At 38.4% G+C, this 24645-nt stretch overlaps 1 long non-coding RNA gene across 1 annotated transcript; it reads left to right on the top strand.

Annotated features, from left to right (window-relative positions):
- Positions 1–16: 16 nt before the first annotated feature.
- Positions 17–22848, top strand: LOC110123987 (uncharacterized). Its single transcript, XR_011482290.1, has 3 exons — positions 17–330; positions 16897–16991; positions 21121–22848. It is a non-coding gene; the product is annotated as an uncharacterized lncRNA (long non-coding RNA).
- The last annotated feature ends 1797 nt before the right edge of the window (positions 22849–24645 follow it).

The following is a 24645-nucleotide window of genomic DNA, read 5'->3' as shown; positions in this document are numbered from 1 at the left end:
TCGTCCCGCCCCGTCGGCTCCACCCCTGCTTCGCGCGGTTTGAGTTGGCCCGCGCTTTTTGCTCGTCGCCTCAGAGAGCGTTTGCCTCGGGAGGTGCTTTCCTCGCGAAGAAGCCCCTCGTAAACACGGCTGTCAAAGCAGAAGTGAGAGCGACTTGACGCCGAGAGAGAGGGAGACCCCAAAGCGGGCGCTGCCTCGGGAGGCCGTAGTCCTGGGCGCCGTCAGCTTTCCCTGAGGGCTTCGATTGGTCCCCTCACGGCTGCGCACCGGCCTCTTGCTCCCCGCCTCACGGACCCGGTCTTGCCGCGCGTCGCCGACCCAGTTGCCTTGGTGAGACCTTTGAGACAGTGGCCACACCAACCATCCCCCTGGACCGTTTCTTTGAATTGTTTCTAACGTGGCAGGCGGGTTTTCTGTGGCACTCCATGTGTATAATAAGTTCATTCCTCATGGGGCCGTCATTATACTCTTGTTGCAGTTTTGAATAAACTGAGCTACAGGGAGGTTCCAGAACCAGCCCAAAGCCAGGGTGAGGGAGGTGGGGGTAAACCCAGGCAGTTTGGCTGCCGAATGGCCTTTACAGTGTCAAATCCACCTGTTAACTGGAGTGTGCGTCTTTAAACCCAAGTGGCCAGTTAAATAGGAAGAATAGGGAGAGGTAGATGTCAAAGACACAAGCACGAGAACATGACCTTATTTTCATACGAAGAGTTAAAATAACTTTGCCAAGATGATAGTTTTAATGCTGCGCATTACCACCTAAAGACAGTTTTCACGCCATTCATAGCTGCCACACTTTGAAAAACACCCATCCTGATAGCTCTTCCGCTGATAGCGTGCACTATATGCTGAATTCTTGTGCTAGGTACCTCATGTCTTTTATTTTTTATTATTTTTAAAAAATTTTATTTTTAATTTTGTATTTTATTTTTTTACCCCTGGGAGTGTGTATTACTTTAGTTGATCCTCATAAGAACTCTGAAGAAGGTATTGTGGTCCTCATATCGTTTGGGAACCTGAGGCCCAGAGATTAAGGGACTTACCAGAGTTTATACAGCTAGTAAGTGTTAGAGCTAAGATTGATCACAAAGCTGACACTTGAATAAAACAGTCATGCCCTGGCGGGTTTTCTCAGAGGAGGAAAAAAAGTAATTTTAATATGGTAAGTGGGTATAGAAACTTACTCATTCGTGTCTGTGTGTGAGATACTGGGTTCACCTCTGAGCTACACTATGCATAAAATCACATGACTTGCCTTTCTTGGAGCTGACTATCTGGTGAGAGCCATGGCAGAAAGAAAAGGATGATGTGTTAGAGGGACTTTTAGGGTGACATTAGATAAGCTGATCTGGGATTGCTCTTGTCAGATGATAGTGCCTACGCTTGGAAGTTGAAAAAAAAATTTGTTGTATCAAGGATTGGAGGTAGAGTGTACCAAAGGGAGGGAATAGCAACTGTGAAAGTCCTGTAATGAGAACAAGATGAGTTGTCATAGAGTTTACATGGTGGAAACAGTAGAGGTAATCACATGTTATGGGTGGAATTGTGTCCCTCCAAGATTCATCAGAATTTTGTTTCAGAATGTGGCTGTATGACTTAGAGAATGAACTTATGATTGCCAGGGGGAAGGATAAGAGGAAGGGGTAGGGAGTTTGGGATGACATGTACACACTGCTGCATTTAGAATAGGTAACCAGCAAAGAGCTACTGTACAGCACATGCAACTCTGCTCAGTGTTATGTGGCAGCCTGGTTGGGAGGGGAGTTTGGGGGAGAATGGGTATATGTATATGTATAGTTAAGTCCCTTCACTGTTCACCTGAAACTATCCCAATGTTGTTAATTGGCTCTACTCCAATATAAAATAAAAGGTTAAAATAATGTGGCTGCTTTTGGAAACAGGACCTTTAAGGAGGTGATTAAATTAAAATGAGGCCCTTAGGGTCGGTGGCAATCTACTATGACTGGTGTCCTAATAAAAAGAAGAAATTTGAATACACAGGAAGATACCAGGATTGCGCATGTACAGAGGAAAGACACAGCAAGAAGGTGGCCATTTAAAAGCTGAGTAGAAGAGGTCTCAGGAGAAACCAAACCTGCTTACACCTTCGTCTCGAACTTCTAGCCTTCAGAACTGTGAGAAAATAAAGTTTTGTGGCTTAAGCCACCTGGTCATACTATTTTGTTATGACACCAAATTAGCTCTTGATTACAATTATAATAAGAGCCCTATGTGAAAAATATGGGACTCATGAGAGAATATAGAAAAGGCATCTAAACCATTCTGGCCTGGAAAAGGAAGTTCTCTTAAGTATGTGACATTTGAGATCTGAAAGTGGGAGGAGTTAGCCTGAGGAAAAGCCTTCTAGTCATTTAGTTTTGTGCTACCATAATTCCCATACATCCACAGAAAACTTACTTGCAAAACTGAAATGCTACTCATTGAACAAAACTCCTCATTCCCTCTCCCCCCAGCAAACTATACTACTTTCTGCTTCTGTGAATTTGACTTCTGGTCAGGATTTTGAAAGAGGTTCTGTGAGAACCAAGGTGAAGAAGTGATCCATTCTGCCATCTGCATCCAGGCATGTAGGAAATAGCTGACTATGAACACTATCTTGAAAAATAGGCACATGTCTTGTCAGATTTAAGAGGAAAACAATTCCTGAAGAAAGAAGAGCATATGCACACCAGCTAAGGAAGCTAGAAGCTCTACACCTCCCCTCTGTACCTCTGTTGTTACCAATCTACTTGTACACTGGATTCTGATTCCTTTTCCAAAAACATTGGCTTCATTATGGTCACTCTCCTGCTCCACAGTTTACAGTGAATATTGTTGTCTGAGGGATAAAGGTCAAATTCCTCAACCTTCAAAATTATGGATTTTTATTTGACATAGAAAATACTTATAATTAAAACAAATCCCCAAAGCTTCTACCCATCAAAATGTAATGAATTAAAAGTGGTTTAAAAGTAATAATGTAATTTTCTATACACTGTAACAGACTTTTGGACTCTCTGGGAGAAGGCGAGGGTGGGATGTTCTGAGAGAATAGCATTGAAACAAATATACTATCAAGTGTGAAACAGATCACCAGCCCAGGTTGGCTGTATGAGACAAGTGCTCAGGGCTGGTGCACTGGGAAGACCCAGAGGGATAGGATGGGGAGGGAGGTGGGAGGGAGGATGGGGATGTTGAACACATGTAAATCCATGGCTGATTCATGTTAATGTATGGCAAAAACCACTACAATACTGTAAAGTAATTAGCCTCCAACTAATAAAAATAAATGAAAAAAAAGAGTAATAATGTAGTTTTAACTTTGAATTAAATTCTCAGGGAAGATAACTCCTTCATCTCTCCCTGCTATTGAATTGTAGAATACAGAGGATAGGTTTCACACTCAATAATGTGTTAACCTGTTTTAGTTACACAGCCAAAGAAACACCATTTGGGGGGAAGAGATATTTTCATAGGTTTTCACACAATTCTGAATCCTTTCATAATGGAATTTGTTGGATGAGTGAAAACCTCCAAATCTTTCCAGTTACTGGACCCATTAAGAAAAGGTTCCCTGAGTCTCTTCATTCTTGGAGCCGATCATTTCTAAGGCTATGCAGCCCAGTACAGTAAGCCTGTGATTAATATTTTGCTACTGAGCACCTGAAATGTGGCTAATGTGACTGCATAATGGAATATTTGTTTAAATTTAAAAACTATAGCAGTGTAAATATTTTCCTGTTTTACACATTTTATTGTTTTGGCAGGACTGTATTTCACTGTAGCCTGTCTATGTTGAGATGTGCTGTAAGTGTAAAATATATACATTTCAAAGACTTGGAAGGAACAAGAGTAAAATATTTATATTTTTCATATTGACTAAATGTTTGGATAAGAGTTTAAATAAGAGTTTAAATTAAAAAAGTTTGGATGTATTGGTATAAATAAAACCTAACATTAAAATTAATTTCATCAGTTTCTTTTTTTTAATGAGTCTGCTAGAAAATTTAAAATTATACATATTTCTTTTACTATTGTATTTCTTTTCTATTTTATGCTGTCTCTCTCCCTCTCACTCCCCGTCTTTCTTTTTATTTCTTTCTGTTAGCTTTTGTTCTTTTGTTTTTTGCAAGTACCAGAAATTGATCATGGCTTATTAAGTAAAATGGGGGTTTATTAGAAGGACATTTTTAGTAGTTTATAACAAGGCTGGAGAAAAGGGCAAGTTAAAAGGACAGAAACCAGGGCAGCACAGGTATCTAGGAAGCAGGAATTAGTGTCACTGCAGAAATAAAGAGCTTCAGATGATTGCTGTTAGGATTTTCAAATTTTAATAGTCAAGGAGAGAATCTCATTGAGTCTTAGCCAAGAGAGGGAAAGACCTGATATATAGTCCCTTCAGGACTATACACAATAGGGGAGGGTAATTTTTTGAAGAGAAATTGTGTGTATAACCCAAAGAAAAGATAATCATTGTAATAGCCCAAACAGCAAAGCCAAGGTTAAGTATCTATTTGAGGCAGGAAGGAAGAGAGTTCCCTTGACACAGCCGTGGAGGACAAATAAAGAGCATCAGTTGGGAAACTGACACACAACATCAGATCTATTATTTCTCACAAGATGTTTTCCCTCTTGATGCCAAATCTTACTACTTTTATATGAGTAACAATCATAGACTCCTAATTTTTCTGCCTTATACCTTTTTCATTCTTCAACAAATATTATTAAATACCTCTTATGTTCTTGGCCCTTTGGTAGGTGGTAGGTAAACTATCTCTTCCTAATGGTATGTCGTAGACAAGGATATAGGTCTTAAATGCTGTCATTGAGATAAGACTTATTGCAGGAAACCTAATCTGGATTTGAGGAGCTTGGAGAGTCTTCCTTGGGAAAGTGACACCTAAGCTGAGACCTCAAGATAAATTAAGCATATGCCAGAGAAAAAAAGGGAAAGGGGCAAGAGGAATGAAGGAGTTATTTAATTCAGATGGAAATTTTTTTCAATGATGGGGCAATTGTGTAAGTTATAAGTGTGGAAAGGCAAGCTAGGGCCAGACTGCAAAGGCCTTGTGTTAAGTCAGTAGGATTTTGAAAGTTCCTGTGAAGCTATTAAACTGTTTTACGAGGACAATGGCATCATTTCAGAATTGCACAATAGAATTGTGTTCATCTTAAGAGCACTCTGAAAGTAAAGAAAGTGACAGTGTTAGTTGCTCAGTTGTGTTTAACTCTTTTCGACAGTAGCCCGCCAGGCTCCTCTGTCTGTGGAATTCTCCAGGCAAGAATAGAGGAATGGGTAGCCATTCCCTTCTCCAGGGATCAAACCCCGGTCTCCTGTATTGCAGGCAGATTCTTTACTTTCTGAGATACCACTTTGACCACCAAAAACTATTAGAAGTAATAGTAATAGATGAATTCAGTAGAGTTGTAGGATACAAAATTAATATGCAGAAACTTGTTAGCAATTTTTTATATGCTAATAAACTATGAGAAAGAAATGCAGGAAGTAGTCCCATTTACAATTGCATCAAGAAGAAAGTTACCTAGGAATAAATTAAACCAAAGAATTGAAAGATCTGTACTTTTGAAAACTATAAGACAAAGACAAAAGAATTTGAAAACAACACGAATAAATGAAATGAGATGTGATGCTCATGGACTGGAAGAATCAATATCCTTAAAATGTCTATACTACACAAAACAATCTACAGATTGAAGGCAGTTCCTTTCAAAATTTGCATAGCTTTTTTCACAGAACTGGAACACAATGGTAACATTTGTTTTGAACCACAGATGGCCCCAATAGCCAAAGAAAAAACAAAGTTGAAAGTATCACACTCTCAGACTTGAAGCTATAGCATGCTACAAAGTTCTAATAATCAAAATTATGGTACTGGCACAAAAGTGTACGCATAGAATGATAGGATAGAATAGTACAGAAATAAACCCATGCTCTTATGGTCAATTGATCTATGACAAAGGAGGCTAAAGTATATAATGGGGGAAAGATATTCTCTTCAATAAATGGTGTTGGGAAAATAGGGCAGCTACACGAGAAAGAATGAAACTGGATCACTTCTTATACCATATATAAAATAAACTCAAAATGGAATAGTCTTAAACATAAGGCCTGAAACTGTTAAGCTCCTAGAAGAAAACTAGGCAGTAAATTTTTGACACCAGTCTTAGCAGTCCTCTCAGGCAAGGGAAACAGAAGCAACAATAAACAAATGGGACTATATCAAAGTAAAAAACTTATGCACAGTCAAGGAAATCACCAATAGATCAAAAAGATAATCATGGAATGGGAGAAGATATTTGCAAATGATATATCTGACAAGCAGTCAATGTCCAAAATAAAGAACTCATACACCACAGTATCAAAATCCCAAACAACTCCATTAAAAAATCAGGACCTGAGTAGACATTTTTCCAAAGAAGACAAATATATGGTCAAAAAGCACACGAAAAGGTGCTCAACATCACCATGAGGGGACTCAAATCAAAACCACAATGGGATACCTCGTATTTGTCAGACTGGCTGTTATCAAAAAGACAAGAAGCAAGTGGTGGTGAGGATGTGGAGAAAAGGGAACCCTCGTGCACTCTTGGTGGGAGTGTAGCTTGGTCAGCCACTGTGGAAAACTGCTGAGAGTCCTAAAAAAAAAACTAAAAATGGAACTGCTGTATGATCCAGCAATTCCACTTGTAGCTATTTATCTGGAGAAAATACAGATTTGAAAAGATATTTGTATCCCTATGTGCGTTTGTAGCCCTATGTTCATTTGTATCCTTATGTTCATAAGCCATGTAGATGTAATGTGCATATAGGGAATATTGTCAATAATATTGTAACAACTTTATATGGTAATTGATGGTTAACTGGTTTTTTTTTGGTTATTTCATAATGAATAAAAATACCAAATCATTATGTTTTACACTTGAAACTAGTAGTTAATTTTAATTATAATTCAATAAAAAGTGTTTAGAGACTGAATTTAAACTGAAAGTGGAAAGGGAGGAAGAAAAAAAACAAGAGAGGGAGAAAATCTAACCCTTAAGTAATCTCAAATGTTCTTTCAGATTACTCTTCCTGGGAACTCCCTGGTGGTCCAGGGGTTAAGAATCTGCCTTTCAATGTGAGGGACGTGTGTTCGACCCGTCATCTGGGAACTAAGATCTCACCTGTCCCAGGCATAAAGTCCCTGCATGACTCAACGAGAGAAAGCCTGCATGTAGTGAAGACTCAGTGCAGCCAGAAAAAGAAAAAAAAGATAATCTTCTTAATTTCTTTTAATTTCCTGTTTTAACTAGTTTATCCTATCATCTGTTAGATAAAATCCAAACTGATTACAAGGCTTTCTACACCTGCCCTCTAGCCTTATCTCTTACCTTTTGGCCCTGTCTTGTATTGGACATGACTGAGCGACTAAACTGAACTCAACTGTATGCCTCAACTTCATTTCCTCTAGCCAGACTGATCTATTCGCTGTGCCTCCAAACATTTCATATTCACCTTCCATGTAAATATTCATACTACCTTCTATTTCTGGAATGATGCCCGGAATAATGTTTTCTCTTTTTTCAACTTTTCAAATCCTGCCTATCTCTCAAAATCCAATTCAAATTTCATCTTCCTCTTACATCAACCAAAAATGATGACTTTCTTTTTTTTTCCTTCATTGCTGATAGGGCTGTTTTACAGTTTCAGTGTTTAATTACACACTGCTTTTTATTGTCATCTAACATGATTGCAGGTACCGGAGGGCAGTTCTGAGCTTTATAGTTACCTGAATCTTTCACAGTTTCAAACGACTCTTAGTATACTCAATAAATACTTACTGAAATCAGTAAGTGAAAAACTGTTCTTTAAAATGGGTGAGATAGCATCTTTTAAAATTACACACATTCTTTAATAACTAACTGATAAGCCCCAGAACACCTAACCAATTCTATCTAGTGAAATTGACATTAAAACTTTTATTTTACAAAAGAAAAAAAATAAGAGAAATGAAAGGCCAGGGATGTGGTAATGAAACCACCTTATTTTCCTGAACTAATTCTATTCAAAATATTCCATTCAGTTAAAAGATAATGATATCTTTGGACTTTCTGTGGAAGTTTCTAAAGAAGCCAGTTGCTATGGGGATTGAGAAGACAAAAAATTTAAGAATATGATCACATTTTATGCATATGAAGCTACCATGTCTAAACCTGGAAGACATTTATTTGATGGAGGGGGTTCACAGAGGGGAAAAGAATGTGGAAATGAATTGTTGGGGGAACATGTTATGGTGGTGGAAGTCAAGATACAGTTAAGATGGGTGTTTTATTTTCTTCGAGGGAAAATTGTGTGTTTACTAATAATAAGGAAGAACTAAAGAAAAGTTAAACAGAGGGCTGGAGAGACTAAATGGTTTTGTCTTTACCTATGACAAGTTTTTACTCCTGAAAAAAATTATAGACGTCAAAGCCAGTAGTTGAAAAGGAGGCTGCTGGGACTTTGAACCAAGCCAAATCAGTGGCTTTCACTGTTTTATATCCCTCTGTCACTCTTAAGAATATGAGTCCCACACTGCAAAAATAAAAAGTCCATTCTCTTTCTTACAAAGAAAGTTATGTTTGTAGCTATCGTTATTTTATTTACTATTTGTAGTAAGTTTTACAGACATTAAAATGCATTTTTGCCTTTTGGAGAAATATTTCCTGTTACAACTTTACAAAAGAAACAACCCCCAGCCCCACCTCCCACCCCGCTTTCCTCGATTACTACCTGTTTGCTCTGAGTATGCCTGAAAAAGTGGTGGCAGATGCATTCATCCTTGTACGCTCACCAGATGGTGTAGGTTGATGGAGAGTGAAATTTTCATTCTGGTGCTGTTCTGAGTCCTTCTCTGGTGTTTCTTGCCACAGTTGGAAATTTCTGGCCTAGAGGACATGGACAAGCAGGGTTTTTCATGACAAAAATGAACTATTAAAGAGATGAAGGTATTCTTTTTTCAGTTCCTGCAAAGAGAACCAGCAATGATGTTTTGTGATAAAGAGGAAAATAATTGAATTAGATATTAGATTCCTTTAATTAAAAACTATCTATTTTTTAAATTACAGTGTGCTATAAGAGTAATACATTTTATCATAACCAATACAAAAATATACAAGTGCACTAAGTAGAGAAATGAAAACCTTACCTGCTTTGTTCTCCTAACTCCCATTTCTTACAGGCAACTTCTGTGAAATCCTTTGGCTTTGAAAGTTCGAAATAGAAAAATACTCTCTAAGTAAACTTTATGTCTGTTGAATAGTTTTAACTTTAAGAAAGATATCTGTTTCTGATAGTAAGAAGGCATTGCAAAGTGTTATAATCTCTTTTCTTTGGCTGTTGTGCCTGGGAGTGTTTGTTTTGTTCTGTTTTTCTGTTTCATGGGAAGGTTTGGCCATGACTTTTACCACCATTGGGTGGCAGCCTAAATTGCAACCTCTTAAGAAGTTATCCTCATTGGGTTCTGTGAAATTCATCCGAGAAATAACGACTTTGCACAGATGTTTTTAAAGGAAGAGTTGAATAAAATTTTCCTCTTATTCTGAGAGAGAGAGAGAGAGAGAATGCAGCTGAGCAAAGGAAATAACTAATGACCAGATACCTGGGAGAAAATCCTCTCTTCCAGTAAGTCATTTGCTCCTGCCCATCTACTCTCAACAGTTTAAGAGCTATTGAACCTTCTTAACCCTGTGAGGATCAAATGAGATAACACGTGAAAACACCTTATCAAATGTACAAAGCTGTGCAGATGTGAAAGATGATTATCATTATAGCATGGATGCGGGTTGCTTTCATAGCCGGTTTTATTGGCATGATTGCTTTTTAAATGGAGTCATCTGTGCGAATTAAACAGAATTCACAGATCTGCAAAAACTTGCACATATTTATTTTATTTGAAGTCACTTAAACCCAGATCTAAGTAAAACCTCATCATACTTCTGGGATGGCAGGAATTAAATCTAAATATTTATGTAATACTCTCCTGTCCCAAACATTGTACAAAAATTCAGGTTCTTGAGTGAGTGAAAGTCACTCAGTCACATCGGACTCTGCAACCCCATGGACTGTAAAGTGCATGGAATTCTCCAGGCCAGAAGGGGATCTTCCCAACCCAGGGACTGAACCCAGGTCTCTTGCATTGCAGTTGGATTCTTTACCAGCTGAGCCACAAGGGAAGCCCAAGAATACTGGCGAGTGTAGCCTATCCCTTCTCCAGGGGATCTTCCCCAATCAGGGATGGGCTTCCCTGATAGCTCAGTTGGTAAATATCTGCCTGCAATGCAGGAGACTCTGGTTCAAGATCTTAAATGGTGCCAAATCATAGTGAAGATCATAGCTCTTGTAACTGATCATTGGACCTCATTGGAGATGCCGTTGTCCAGCTAACTAGGTCCACTAGACTCTGTTTTACCACTGTTTGTAGTCCGTGCTTGGTGTTAGTAATCTTTGAGAGGACTAGGGGGCCAAGTGTTCAATTTCTCTGGGTGTACCACTCATACACCCTCTTGTCTTGCCATGCTCTCTGTCTCACTAGAGCTTCTGAATCCTTCTGACCTCTTTCCAATACAGAGAAAACTTTTCCTCTTACCTTCTGCTGCCTCAGAAGGTACTCTGGCTCTCCCGTCTGGCTTCAGGCCTCACGGATGTACTTCTTCAGTGAGTGCAGACACTGCCAAGAGTCAGAAAGAACTGTAGAATCCATGCAAACTTGTGTTCTGTGGACTCTAAGATCTTAAAGGGTTGTCTGCCCTCTTGAAACTGTTGTGGTGTATATAGGGAAAACTACAAACCAAAGATTCAGAAAGTATTCTACTCCAGTGACATACAGAGGTGTCCTCTTGGCTTCAGGGGGGCAGAGCTTTGGTGAGTACACCAGGAAGATAAAAAGATTGTGTCTTTTTATCTGGATGAGTAGAGCACTCAGCATTATCTTCTTGATTTTTTCTTTTTCTTGCCATACGTAGATTAAAGAACCATTTTTCTATTTTCATCCAGCTGCTCTAATTTCAGTATAAGAGGAAAACACTTTGTCTGTCATTAACTCTAAAAAGCTATAATTATAATAGTTTATAATTTACACTTGTCAATAAATACTCCCATAACACTAGTGAATATTGCTTCTCTGGGCTGGTTATTGTATTTGGATTTTTATAGCAACATTCAGACTATGAGAAAGCTAAGTTTGTTTGTGCTGCTTAGGGGATGGGTGTTGGGAACCATTGGTTTTGTTGATTAAATTACCTAATCAGAAATTAATTACTGTAAGTTAAATTCATAGCTGTTTGGAATTTAGCAGCTAAATTTTAAGGATCGAAAAATGTTAAATTTTTTAATATAGAAAATTTCAAAAATATTTAAAAATACAGAGAAGAGAGTTGTCTAATTAAGACTCATATGGGGACTTGCCTGGTGATCCAGTGGGTCAAAGTCCGCCTTGCAGTTCAGGAGATGCAGATTTGATCCTTGGTTGGTAAACTAAGATCCCACATGCCCTGAAAAATAAAAACACTCATATACTCACCAACCAGCTTACTTATTAATTCATGGCCAATCTTGTATTCTTTTTGTCCCATCATTTTCCTTCTCTCTCTCCCTCTTCCAGTTATTTTGAAGCCAATCTTCAGTTCAGTTCAGTTCAGTTCAGTTCAGTCACTCGGTCGCGTCTGACTCTTTGCGACCCCATGAATCGCAGCACACCAGACCTCCCTGTCCATCACCAACTCCTGGAGTCTACTCAAACCCATGTCCATCGAGTCGGTGATGCCATCCAACCATCTCATCCTCTGTCGTCCTCTTCTCCTCCTGCCCCCAATCCCTCCCAGCATCAGGGTCTTTTCCAATGAGTCAACTCTTCGCATGAGGTTGCCAAGTACTGGAGTTTCAGTTTCAGCATCAGTCCTTCCAATGAACACCCAGGACTGATCTCCTTTAGGATGGACTGGTTGGATCTCCTTGCAGTCCAAGGGACTCTCAAGAGTCTTCTCCAACACCACAGTTCAAAAGCATCAATTTTTTGGTGCTCAGCTTTCTTTATAGTCCAACTTTCACATCCATACATGACCACTGGAAAAACCATAGCCTTGACCAGACGGACCTTTGTTGGCAAAGTAATGTCTCTGCTTTATGTATGATATAATTTATTGGTAAACATTTCAGTGAAAGTGAAAGTTGCTCAGTCGTGTCTGACTCTTTGTGACCCCATGGGTCCATGGAATTCTCCAGGCTAGAATACTGGAGTGGGTAGCCTTTCCCTTCTCCAGGGGATCTTACCAACCCAGGGATCAAACCGGGATCTCCTGCATTGCAGGTGAATTCTTTACCAACTGGGCTATCAGGGAAGCCCAAATGTTTCAGTGGATATCTCTAAATGGTAAAGGACTTAAAAATCAATGTAATCACAAAGCTGTCATTGCTCTTAAAAGGCAAACATGATGAAAGAATGCTGCCTCTTTATTTTCATCATTTATTTTTTCTCCTTATTTAAAATTTAATATTAAACTTATGTCAACAGCATAAATCTTCATATAGTAACATATACTGAAGGATATCCTGGACATGTTGATAAGTGAAAGAGCAAATAATAGAGTAATTTTTATAACATGATTCAATTTCTACTTTAAAGGATTATAAATAACCACATCTATTTTTGTTTAAACATGTAAAAGCATAGACACATATAATACATCAAACCAAGAATAGTTGTTACCTTTAAAGTAAGATAATCATAGTTGGTATTAGAGATGGGTATAGGACTCTTAACCTATTCTTTAGTATTTTTTATTTATAAAATATATGTGTGTTACTTTTGAAATTAAGTTTTCAAGAAAGAATTCATGAAAGGAACAACTTAAATTATATCAGTATGAGAAACGAGAGACATTTTTAGATCAGGCTATTCTGTCCAGATAGTGTCCCTCAGTTGAATAATCCTTACTCTCGGGTTAATAAGAGTAGCAGTTAGCATGTATAGAGTGTTGGCTAGGTGCAGACACTTTGACAATTGCTTTCAATCTGATTATTTGTTTCTTACCATAACCCTTTGAAGTGGGTATTCCCATTTCACTTATGAAGAAACGTGATCTAGAGCAGTTAAATAACTTGCCAGAGTTTGGAAGAGGCTGACCAGGCTTGGAAATTAGGTGCTGGGACCTCCCTGCCCATGAACTTGACTGATGATTCCACTTCCCTTGGATCTGAAGGTCTCACAGTTACAGAATGAGTTTCATTATTTCAATTCATACTTGTTTGACTCTTGTTGCTGAGTATCTATGTTAGCTTTAATTACTTTGTTTTGCAATATTTTACCTTATTTTATTTTACTATAAACTTAATAGCTCAGGCAAGACCAAGTAGTAATTCCTCTCATTTCCCCCCATTGTCTGCAGAATCTGGCCCGAAGTACTAAGGGGAGAAACAACCTAAAAAGAACATCATGCTTTTCTAATATGAGAAACATTTAAATGACAGGCAGAAGGTTCTTGTCAATAGCGGTTTTATGTGCAGTTATCCAGCTACCTAAATTTTCTTTCTTGCTGAAAATTCTTATAAAGCTCTTCTTAATTTATCTGTTCCATAAATGTTCAGTTCAGTTCAGTTCAGTTGCTCAGTCGTGTCTGACTCTTTGCGACACCATGAATCTCAGCATGCCAGGCCTCTCTCCATCACCAGCTCCAGGAGTTTACTCAAACTCATGTCCTTTGAGTCAGTGATGCCATCCAGCCATCTCATCCTCTGTCACCCCCTTCTCCTCCTGCCCCCAATCCCTCCCAGCATCAGGGTCTTTTCCAATGAGTAGGACAGCGGAATTACAAGTATATGGGAATAGAAGTGCCCAGCAATTTTATTTGGGATACATTTTACATTATAGATGTAAACATGCTAAAACTATCTTTTTAAGAAAGTTGTTATGGATTAGTCCTTGAATACTGTAGCAGATTTATTTTTCACAACTTGACATTGGCATTCACAATGCTATGGGCTTTCTCAGAGTATATTTTTGTTGTTGTTCAGGAATAACAAATTAACTTATTATTTAACATAAAAAATGCAATAGGAAAGCAAAATAACCTGTATAACAAAATACCTACAAACACACATAGTAGGATACAAAAATTATTTATGTATTCTATATATTGTTATATCCTTTACCTCCTGGGGATAATTGAGATATTACTGAGTATCCAAAAGAAAACTGTCTCTAAACAAGGAAAACTGATCCTTACAAAAATTTGCTGAAATTATTCAATTAACTTTTTAAAAAGATGTATGTTTTGAAATTTTCTATCCTTTGCACTCCTTTTCTCTGTTCATCCTGTCAGGGAGCAGCAGGAGTTCCATAGATTTTAAGAAAATGCCCCGTCAGTCTCCCAGAACTTAGACCACTAGATGCCCTCTTTACACACAGTGAGAAAGTACAGCACGTACTTCACACACTGGAAGAAGACACTGGAAGAATCCAACCCTGGTTGCATTATTAAAATAAAATTTGAGCTTTAGTAATTTAGATTTAAAATTTTGCGCTTCAGATAAGCTGAATGGTCACTCTAATGGGTAGTTCACAGTGTTTGGAGAAATAATTTAACATTAATTCTTCTGCAAATGTATAGCTCTACTCTGTGTCTCTGTCTGGATACTCCAAAGAGGTTATTTTGAGGAATCATCTTATAAATACTTGTAATTATGTTTGTTTAGATGTTTTAAAATAATTCAATTCTAATTCCTTTGAAAGTGAAAGTTAGGAGGTCCAGATAGAAGGGGGCTTATTGCTCTGAAGGGTGAAGAGTTTTCCACTGACTAATGTCAGAAAATGTACATGCTTTGGAAGCTTTTAGGTAATTTAGAAACCATATTATAGAAAACCCAGTTATGTAACCTTTCCTCTAGGTAGGTCTCACACCCAGTGTCTGAGGAAATTCATGAGTTTAGGTCTGATAAGCTGCAACTGTATTCCTCCAAGGAGATATATTTTTCCTGTGACTTATATACCATGATTGGCTTTTTAGTTATTTCTTCCTTTGTGTTATCTTCCAGTTGTTGCTAGAAAGTAAGTATCCAGACATGGGTGTTTGGTTTTGTGATAAATGCAACTTTAATATAAAGAGTTTGACAGAGGATGAGTCTGTAAGGTTACAGTTTTCATGATATTTTAAGTGTTAGAGCTAGAAATTTTCTTAAAGATCTCCGCTCAACTCTTTATTTAACTCATTAGGAGATGGTGGTTCCAACAAAGTTAAGCAACTAGTGGCAGTTCTAGGACTAGAGAGGTCATACTGACCTATGGATACGTGTTTTGCCTCTGAAGTTCTACAGCCTGCCCCTGCCACTTATTAGTTCTGTGACCTTGTGCCAGCTAGGTCATCTGTCTGTGCCTCACTTTCCACATCTTAAAAAGGGATAGTCATGGTACATAGTTTGTTGGGATATTTTGAAGATTAAATAAATGAATGTGAGTTAAATGCTTAACACAGTGCCTGGTACATAGTGAGTACTGAAGAAATGCTGTTAGAATTCATGTTTCTTCCCTCACAGTGGATTGCTTTATGGTTGTGGCACATTGTCACTCCTGACATCACTTAAATATATTTGATATGGCATTAAAAATATTTCATCACTGTTATTTCTCATTATAATTGATAAAATATTTTAGAAAAGAGCATATTTAACAAGTATCATAGCTATTCTTTTCCATGTGTGAGATGGCCATGTAATAAATGAACGGAAAGGAAAAAATTAAATGATGTATGTCTGAGTATATTCAGATTGTACTTTATATAATAAATTACTTTTTAATGCAGCCACAATTCCTAATTTACATCAAGAATTGTCCACTTCAGTGGCTCATTAGATAAATTGAGCCCAACTAACCAACACAAGCTTATTACAAATGCACATCTGGAATGTGAAACTATTACAGGAAACTCATTGAAAGAGGAATTTCCTGTAAAGGGAATCCTTGATTTTTCAATAAAAGAGGAAACATCTTTTCTGGGTTCATATAGATAATATGGATTTAGCCATGATCTGTTCCTCAGTTATAATCACTCACTGCCTTTCAAAGAGAGATTCATGTCCCTGCAGGTCTCTATGAGATACGCCTCTGGAGCAACAGTGGCTGACCTTGGATCTATGAGACTGTCCGCCAGTTAGACCGCTAGTGTCGGCTTTATGCATGGAGCCCTGTGTAGTGAGGTAGGGTCTATTTCTATTCTTATTAGATGTATGTAGCAGATACTTTAGGCTGCCTACTCCACTAACGTAAAGTACATCTCCTTGAAGGAACACAGTTTCTTGCTATTAGAATCCTATTTTTTCCTCAGATATTAGGCTTTAGGGGAAGTTGGAGTAATCCTCAACCTTACAGGGAGGTAAATCTTGAGTAGTCAAAACCAGACATTCTAATTCTCGTTATTACCCTTCCAGTAGTTGATTTAGACATGAGTTTGTGACATAGTTTTAACCAATGAGAGTTGAGAGGAGTCTTTGGGAAGGAGGGTGCTTCTGGATAAAATTTATGCATAGAAGGAAACATTTCTGCCTCTTAATGTTGCCATCTTTATATAGTGCCTGGAATTGCAGAAACTGTCTTAGGACTTTGAGGAGGGGGAAAAGCCAGCATGATTTCATTGGCAGAGTAGACAGATAGAAAGGCCTGGTTCCTACTTGACGTTGTTGAGTTACCCAGTGAACTCACCCTGGAGCTACCCTACCTATGGACCTCTTGTATTGTGATATGATAAAAGTCATTGTTGAAACCAATTTTACTCAGCCTTTTACTGTTTTCAGTGGAAGCATGCTAATTGATACAATGTAAAATCATGTAATTATAATTCTGGTTTCTGTATATTTTTTGCCTGTAGCTGCCAGAATGAGCTGAGGTCCGAAAATTGCTCAGCAGGACCAAAGCAAACTCCTTTCATGGTTTCACTTGCCAATGACCACTGTCTTGATAACTGTAAGTATTTAAACTTGTACTAACCAGTTACATTTCTTTTTACTTGGAGTTAATGTTTTAGTTATAATCATGTAAATATTAAATTATAAAATTATTAACCCTCATAGGGTCCCATTTTGCTGCTATTTCATTTCCTTTTGGGTACCCCATCATTTTGGGGCCAACCTGAATGGGGGGTTACTTCTGTCAGTGTAAGGAATGCTGTAGATCTTTTGTTACATTAGCACAGCAATCTCTTTTGGATTGACATAGTGTTTTCCTACCAAAAATGCTTAATTTGGGTGTCTTAAAATTAACTTTCCTCCTTTTTTAAAAGTCATGAGCACAGAATAATGCAATAGCAGCTGTAGATTAATAAGACTGAACATATGTGAGAAAGGATTCATGTTGTGATAAGTGAAACAAAAAATTAACTTACATATATTTCAATATATTTAATTTTTCTTTTGGATGATTACTAGACATAGGCATTAATTGATTCATGTAAATTACCAGGGTTACAATTTATAGGAGACTTATAAAATAAATACATTTGGTTAATTGGAGAATGATCAAGTCTACAGGGAGATCTTAACACCTTTAAGAAATTCTCCTCAGTTAATTTCACTACTGAATAAGACACTGCATTTTGTCTACTGTCTCTTCACACACTCTTACTGTGTAGAGTTACTGACAGAGTATTATTCCCCTTCTATAATAGTAAAGGAGGAGTCACTTTTCATATGGCTTCATCAAGAGATTTGTTATTAGTTACCAGACCATGAATGTAGATGATGGAGGGTCTCAGTAAAGGGTGACAGTGTCCCTTTAGGTATTTCATCAGTCATCTAGGCGAAGCCAACTGTGAGTGAGCTGCACAGATGGGCCTCTTCAGAGAGGCTGGTAGGAAAGTGCCCAGCTGGGGCCCGGGCCCTTGGCATGGCTTCTTTTCTTGGTGTTAAATAGACTAATAGATGATGATCACTGTTCTTCATAATCAAAGAACAAAACCCCATCCCCTTTTCTGGTAGGTAGGCTGCTGTATATTTAGAATGAGGAAAAGAGAAACATTTGCATAAAGCTTAAGAAATACCTGCTTAAAGCCTGTTAATTGAGAACACCTGCTTGCCAGCACTTTTTAGTAGGTACATCTGTAGAGAGAGACTGGGAAGAAGTTGTTCTTTCCTGTCCCATGCAAGGCAAAATGAAGGTGTAAAGGATGTCACTGTAGGTTTTTAATTTCTGTCCATAGACAATTCAAAACCTTTTTTAGGACTCTGTCTGCTTTCTGGGAAACCTTCCTCCAATTCAGTCCCTAAGGAAACCAGCCTTGGATAATTAAAATTCTTTCACTTTTAAGCAGAATTCAGGAAGTAGTATGAGTAATACTGAGATATTATTTGGTGTATCATTTGATAGGAAGTGAAAATCATGTGAGTCTCAATCTTCTGGCCTCCTGAAATTTCCTCCCCATCTTGCTATAAAGAATTAAAGTGCAGTTTTTGCTGGAGATGAGAGGCATCTCAAATTTGGGAGAATATTAGGACAGGCCCTAAAAATTTTCTTTAATGGTGTCCACAAACCCCCAGCCTCATGTTGAGCTCCTTTGGGGAGTAAGAATGTGAATATTTGTTGGTGCCAAGGGGTTTGGGTAGCTGTTGTTCTGGACTCCATAAACTTGACTGCTTTTTAAGAATCTTACACAAAGTGAAATAAAAGTCTTTTTGAAAATCTTAGTATGTCTCATTTGTATTAAGGAGTGCCAAGAAAATGTGTGTGTGTGTGTGAGAGAGAGAGAGAGAGAAATCACAGGACAGAGCAGTGATTACTTGATTAGCCCCTACATCCTCTGGAGAAACTCCTTCAAGTGCTGAAAGCTTTCAAGTTCTGTGTTTCATTTCAGTGGTGTGGTTTAGTCACTAAGTTCTGTCTGACTTGTGACCCCATGGACTGTAGCCCACCAGGCGCCTGTGTCCATGGGATTTTCCAGGCAAGAATACTGGAGTGGGTTGCCATTTCCTTCCCCAGGGGATCTTCCTGACCCAGGAATCAAACCCACATCTCCTGCAGGTGGACTCCTGCATTGCAGGTGGATTCTTTACCGCCTGAGCCAGTAAGGGAGGTGAAATCCGAAGGCTTTTTGGGTCACATAAAGCCTTAAATAATTACATAACAGATTATATTCATTTTTATTCTTATGTATTTTGCAAATTTTTTGTCTGGTTTCTACCCTGTAATGTAAGCCCCCTTTATCAGCAGATCTTCTGTATTCTAATTCTTTTGTATTCTTGCATGTGACACACTCTGCAAACTGCAGGGATTCAGTAAATCCTGATAACTTGCAAGTTTTAACTGGTAGATAAGATAGTCCTCTAAAGGTTACAAAAATACTTTGGCAATTAGCAGCAGGAGCAGTCTTAAACTCTTTTCTTAAAGAATACATTTAGGGAAGGATGTGTAAACATTTCAGTTGTTTTGGTAGCATTCTTCCTATGATTTCCATTTCTTTAAGTAACAGACATAATTTAAGCACTTTAGCTATTGTCGTCATCTAATCTATTAAACACATAATTGTCCAGTATACATTTTCTTTTATTTATCCCTGTCAACTATACCATATTTCCTGTTTTGTTTTTTAGGATGTTTTCATTGTTAGTTCAAATGCCAGTTTTCCTGCCCAGTCAAGATAGATGTCAAGTACAGGAGGGAGGCCAGGTCTTTGGCATATCAAGACTTCTTTGCTCTGGGCTCATTTAACCCACTATTTGCCGTCTATCACTAGAGTGTGCACCTGACCAACGATTAGCATTTAATGGCAACAGTGAAGCCTGTAGTATCCGAGAGGTGCAGATATCCAAGGCTGCTGCTGCAGGAAGAAGCAAACACAGCAAAATAGATATATCTGCCTTGGTTAATAAAGATCACAGACAGAAATACTTTTTACCCCCTGTGGACATGCTGGGATTTTAGAGCTGATGCTATTAATCAATCTGTCCTAAAACAGAAATAGTTGCAAATATGTAATATACAGTATCTGTGGGATAGAAATAAACCTTTAACTAAGCTTGTTTTTTTTTGAGAAGTTGGAAAATGTTGCCAGCCTGTTTTTTATGTAATTGAAAATGTTTAGAAGCTTTCCTGAAGAGTTGATTAATATATCAAAATCAAAAAAGGCAATTTTGAGTCTAATTTTGTTTGTTTACAGTGTAATACAGGATTCTTGCCTTTGAAATTCTTCCATGCAGGGTGAAAAATGACTGTCAGTGTGAAACAAAGTGGTCTGTTGAAAAGAACATTGTGTCTAATAGGAAACAGCTGATACCAGCCCAGTGAATGCTATCTGGTATTAAAAGATAGTATTGTAATTCCAAGATAGAGAGTCCAGATTTGACCAAGGGTTGGGGTGGGAGTTCTTTTGCTCCACTTACGTCTGGAGCAAGAATCCCAAGGTGAAGAGTTGGTTGGGAGGCCCTTTGGTCCAGGCTGGAGGAACCAGGATAGTTTGCAACTTTGATTAGCTGCACAAAATAGAGTATCCCCACAAAGGCAGAAGTGATGCCATGAGGAAAGGGTTGGTATTGCAGGAAGGGGGACCCCTTCCAGGGTCCGAGAGCATGCTCTTGTCTAACACTCGGAAATGAATTGTCTGAGGAGACACATGTGCTGACAAAGCAAGAGACTTTATTGGGAAAGGGAGCCTGGGCAGACAACAGGAGGGTACTGGCTCACAGTCTCAGGTTTTATGGTGATGGGATTAGTTTCTGGGTTGTCTCTGGTCAATCATTCTGACTCAGGGTCCTTCCTGGTGGTGCATGCCTTGCTAAGCCAAGATGGATTCCATTGAGGAGGATTCTGGAAGTATGGTAGGACATATGGCATCTCCTTTTGATCTTTCCTGAATTCTTCCGGTGGGGATGGCTTGTTAGCTCTGGGTTCCTTACCAGGACCTCCTGCTGTAAAATAACTTACACTGGTGAATACTGTGTTGCCTGGCCTGGGTGAGTGGTTTCAGTCAGTGTTTCCCCTGACACTGGCATAGCTTTTATAGGAGGGCCTGAACTTTTACTATATTCCAAGAAACTTTTCTGAGAGCTTCTTGATTTTCTAAATACAAATGAACTGAAGTACTTACTTATATTTTTGTTCTCAGTTTTTGGAAGAAGAGGCCATAGTTCAAGAAAACTTGCTGTACTAGGAAAAAAACAAGTGAATGCTAACCAAGAGCTTCTGCCTATCTGATTAAAATATGAGTACTCTAGGAGTTTTTCCAGTAGTCATGTATGGATGTGAAAGTTGGACTGTAAAGAAAGCTGAGTGCTGAAGAGTTGATGCTTTTGAACTGTGGTGTTGGAGAAGACTCTTCAGAGTCCCTTGGACTGCAAGGAGATCCAACCAGTCCATCCTAAAGGAAATCAGTCATGAATATTCATTGGGAGGACTGATGCTGAAGCTGAAACTCCAATACTTTGGCTACCTGATGTGAAGAACTGACTCATTTGAAAAGACCCTGATGCTGGGAAAGATTGAAGGTGGGAGGTGAAGGGGATGACAGAGGTTGAGATGGTTGGATGACATCACTGACTTAATGGACATGAGTTTGAGTTGGTGATGGACAGGGAAGCCTAGTGTGCTGCAGTCCATGGGGTTGCAAAGAGTCGGACACGACTGAGCAACTGAACTGAACTCCAGGAGAGGAGAATGCCTGCCCTAGAGTGATTCTACAAATTCCTTTTCCTAGGAAAGTCCTCATTTCAAATATTTTCCCCATTGTTTCAATCATTGATATCTCCTAGAAACTCAGTATTTTGGTAGCCAATAGCACTATTTCTGCAGGACTGTCTTTGAAAGACAGAAGCAACACAATCTTCTTAGGACCATAGGTCTTGGTTTGGGGTTAAGAAAATAATGTCACTGTATGTAGAAGGAGGTAAATGAATGGTAATACAGAAAATCAACTAAATTTCATATCTCATTGGGCAGATACTAAAGTATCTGCACCAGGTTGTCAGATGGCCTCTGCTTGAATATCTCCCCTGACAAAGTGAATAGCTCAGACGGCATCTAGCTATTAGTAAACTTCTTTGTGTCTTTAGTGAAACCTATTTCATCAGATCAACAGAGAATGTCCTCCTGTTTATTGTGATGGTCCTTTTCAGATAGGTAAACTGTTATTTTATCCTCGTAAGTCTCTTCTCTCCTAGCCAAGCTTCATCAAGCCCTTTCATCCTTCTGTTCATAACAAGATTTTCACCATTCTAGTGGCCTTAATACCCTACTTTGACTGTGGTTTTCCTAGTCTAACTTCTGCAGAATAGAACTGGGTTCCCCTCACTTTAAAAAATATCAAATAATACACTGTGATACCATTTTAGTTCCTTTGATGGCCACATCTTAAAGTTGATTTGTATCGAGCTTGTGATCAATTGATGCCTCTTGGTCTGTTTCACATAAATGAGTACTTCCCCCACCCCTTCCGCCCTGCACTATGTGCCTGTGCCCTGGATTCTTAAAATTGCATATGGGACTTTACCTTTGTATGTTTTTTGAATTCTGACCTGCCATTCAAATATGTCAAACTCTTGTAAAATCTTGATTTTTTTCATCTAATACAGGCTTTCCTGTCAGCTACAAATTTAAGTAGTTTTTTTCCCCATTTTTTGTAAGTGTTATCATATTATTGTAAAAAAGCATGTGCTTTGCAGTGAGACAATCTGGGTTTTTAATCCCAGCTTCCTGTACCTGCTATCTTATGTTGGCATGTTGAATTTCCCAAGCCCAGTTTTCTCATATTAAAATGAAGATGATGATAAATTCTACCTCTTAGGTTTGTTATGAGCATTTACAATAATGTAAGTACCTATTGCTGAGTAGGTGATGGTTTTGGTAATAATAATAATAATAAAAAATTACTTGTGACATGGACTTGGAACCAATTCTCTTATTTTCTCTCTCCTCATCTGAGTCAAATTTAATATTTTGGATAGGGCTAAGAACAGAGCCATATAGCTTCTAGAGACCATTCTGTAGCCTGACATCCATTAATTAATCAAATATTACTGAGAAATGAATATTTATTGAGCATGGCTGTGTTTTAGTACTATTTAGTGATTGGGATTATAGTGGTAAAAAAAAAAAAAGGCAGTGAAATCCTTGCCCTCATGGAGCTGTCATTCAAAAGGGCAGGGCTACCATAAAACGTGGGGACCTCATTCACATAGAATTTGTTGACTCTGTAAGAGAAGATAGACAAGTGTACATAAATACATACATACACCCATACAGACACCTCATATATATGTAAGATACAGTGTCAGTGTATATAATACAATGTCAGATAATAGTAAGAGCTATAATGTATAATGTGTCCGACTTTGCAACCCCATGGACTAGACAGTCCATGAAATTCTCCTGGCCAGAATACTGGTGAGTAGCCTTTCCCTTCTCCAGGAGATCTTCCCAACCCAGGGATTGAACCCAGGTCTCCCACATTACAGGCGGATTCTTTACCAGCTGAGCCACAAAGAAAGCCCCATGTATGATGTGACATCAACTAGTTGCAAGAACTATGTAGAAAAATAAAACAAGGTACTCAGAATAAAATAGAAGCAAACATTATCTTACATGATTGGAGAAAATCTGTATACATCATGGAATACACCTTTTTTCTCATGTTGAATGATTGGAATACTATTTTTCTAGCTCCATTGCCCTGGTGCCTTTTCTCATCTCTGTGATCCCTTAAAGATTACTGACAGTGACTCTTAGATTACATCTGCAAAGTCTCTCCATACTCTGGGATGTAATTTGTTTAGGCCTACAGACTTGAACTCATTTAAAACAGCAAGATGGTCTCTTGCTATCACCTTACTTATCTCATACTTCAATTCCTTCTAAACTACATTTATTCAACCCTCCCGAGTTTAAAGATCATTCTCCTTGATAAAGAAGATGGAAATACAACAGAAGTTGAGATATATGACTTGCTTTTTGTTGTTGGTTAATGTTGTATCATGTGCCCCAAGCAGTAAGTGTGTTTTTTAGGTTCATCCTTTTTGCTTTGATTGTAGCTGATAAGGGTGTGTGTGTGTGTCTGAGTTTGTGGATGGAAGGTTTAAGCATATTTCACTACGGTGTAGTGAGGGCCTAACTCCTGTCATGTTCTTTCAGTTCAGTACTCCTGTACGAATTTTCTCTTGTTTTAGCATCAGTTATGAGTGAAGTCTCTGGAGCTACTCACTGTGTTAGTCACTCATTTGTGTCCAACTCTTTGCAACCCCCGTGGACTGTACTGTCCTTGGAATTCTCCAGGCAAGAATACTGCAGTGGGTTGCCTTTTCCTTCTCCAGGGGATCTTCCCAAATCAGGGATCAAACCCAAGTCTCCCACATTGCAGGCAGAACTACATTGTCCAAGGGCAAATCCTGGCTGTTCCATTTCCTATAACAGTGAGACCATGGGCAGGTTAGTTAACTTCTTTGAACCTGATTTGCCTCACCTGTACAATGGAGATAATGATGCTTGCCTCCTAGGACTTGGGAGTCAATGATTTAATACACATAGAGTGCTTAGGATTCTGTTAGTCACATAGTAAGTGCTTATCACAGCCAGCACCACTATCATCGTTTCTAATGCATTCCTGTCATCTTTCAAATGTATTTTAAAGAGACTGACCTCA

Source organism: Odocoileus virginianus, chromosome 20, assembly GCF_023699985.2.
Source record: "Odocoileus virginianus isolate 20LAN1187 ecotype Illinois chromosome 20, Ovbor_1.2, whole genome shotgun sequence".
NCBI classification, from domain to species: domain Eukaryota; kingdom Metazoa; phylum Chordata; class Mammalia; order Artiodactyla; family Cervidae; genus Odocoileus; species Odocoileus virginianus.
Note: the sequence above shows the minus strand (reverse complement) of the source record. Positions and strands in the feature narration are given on the sequence as shown.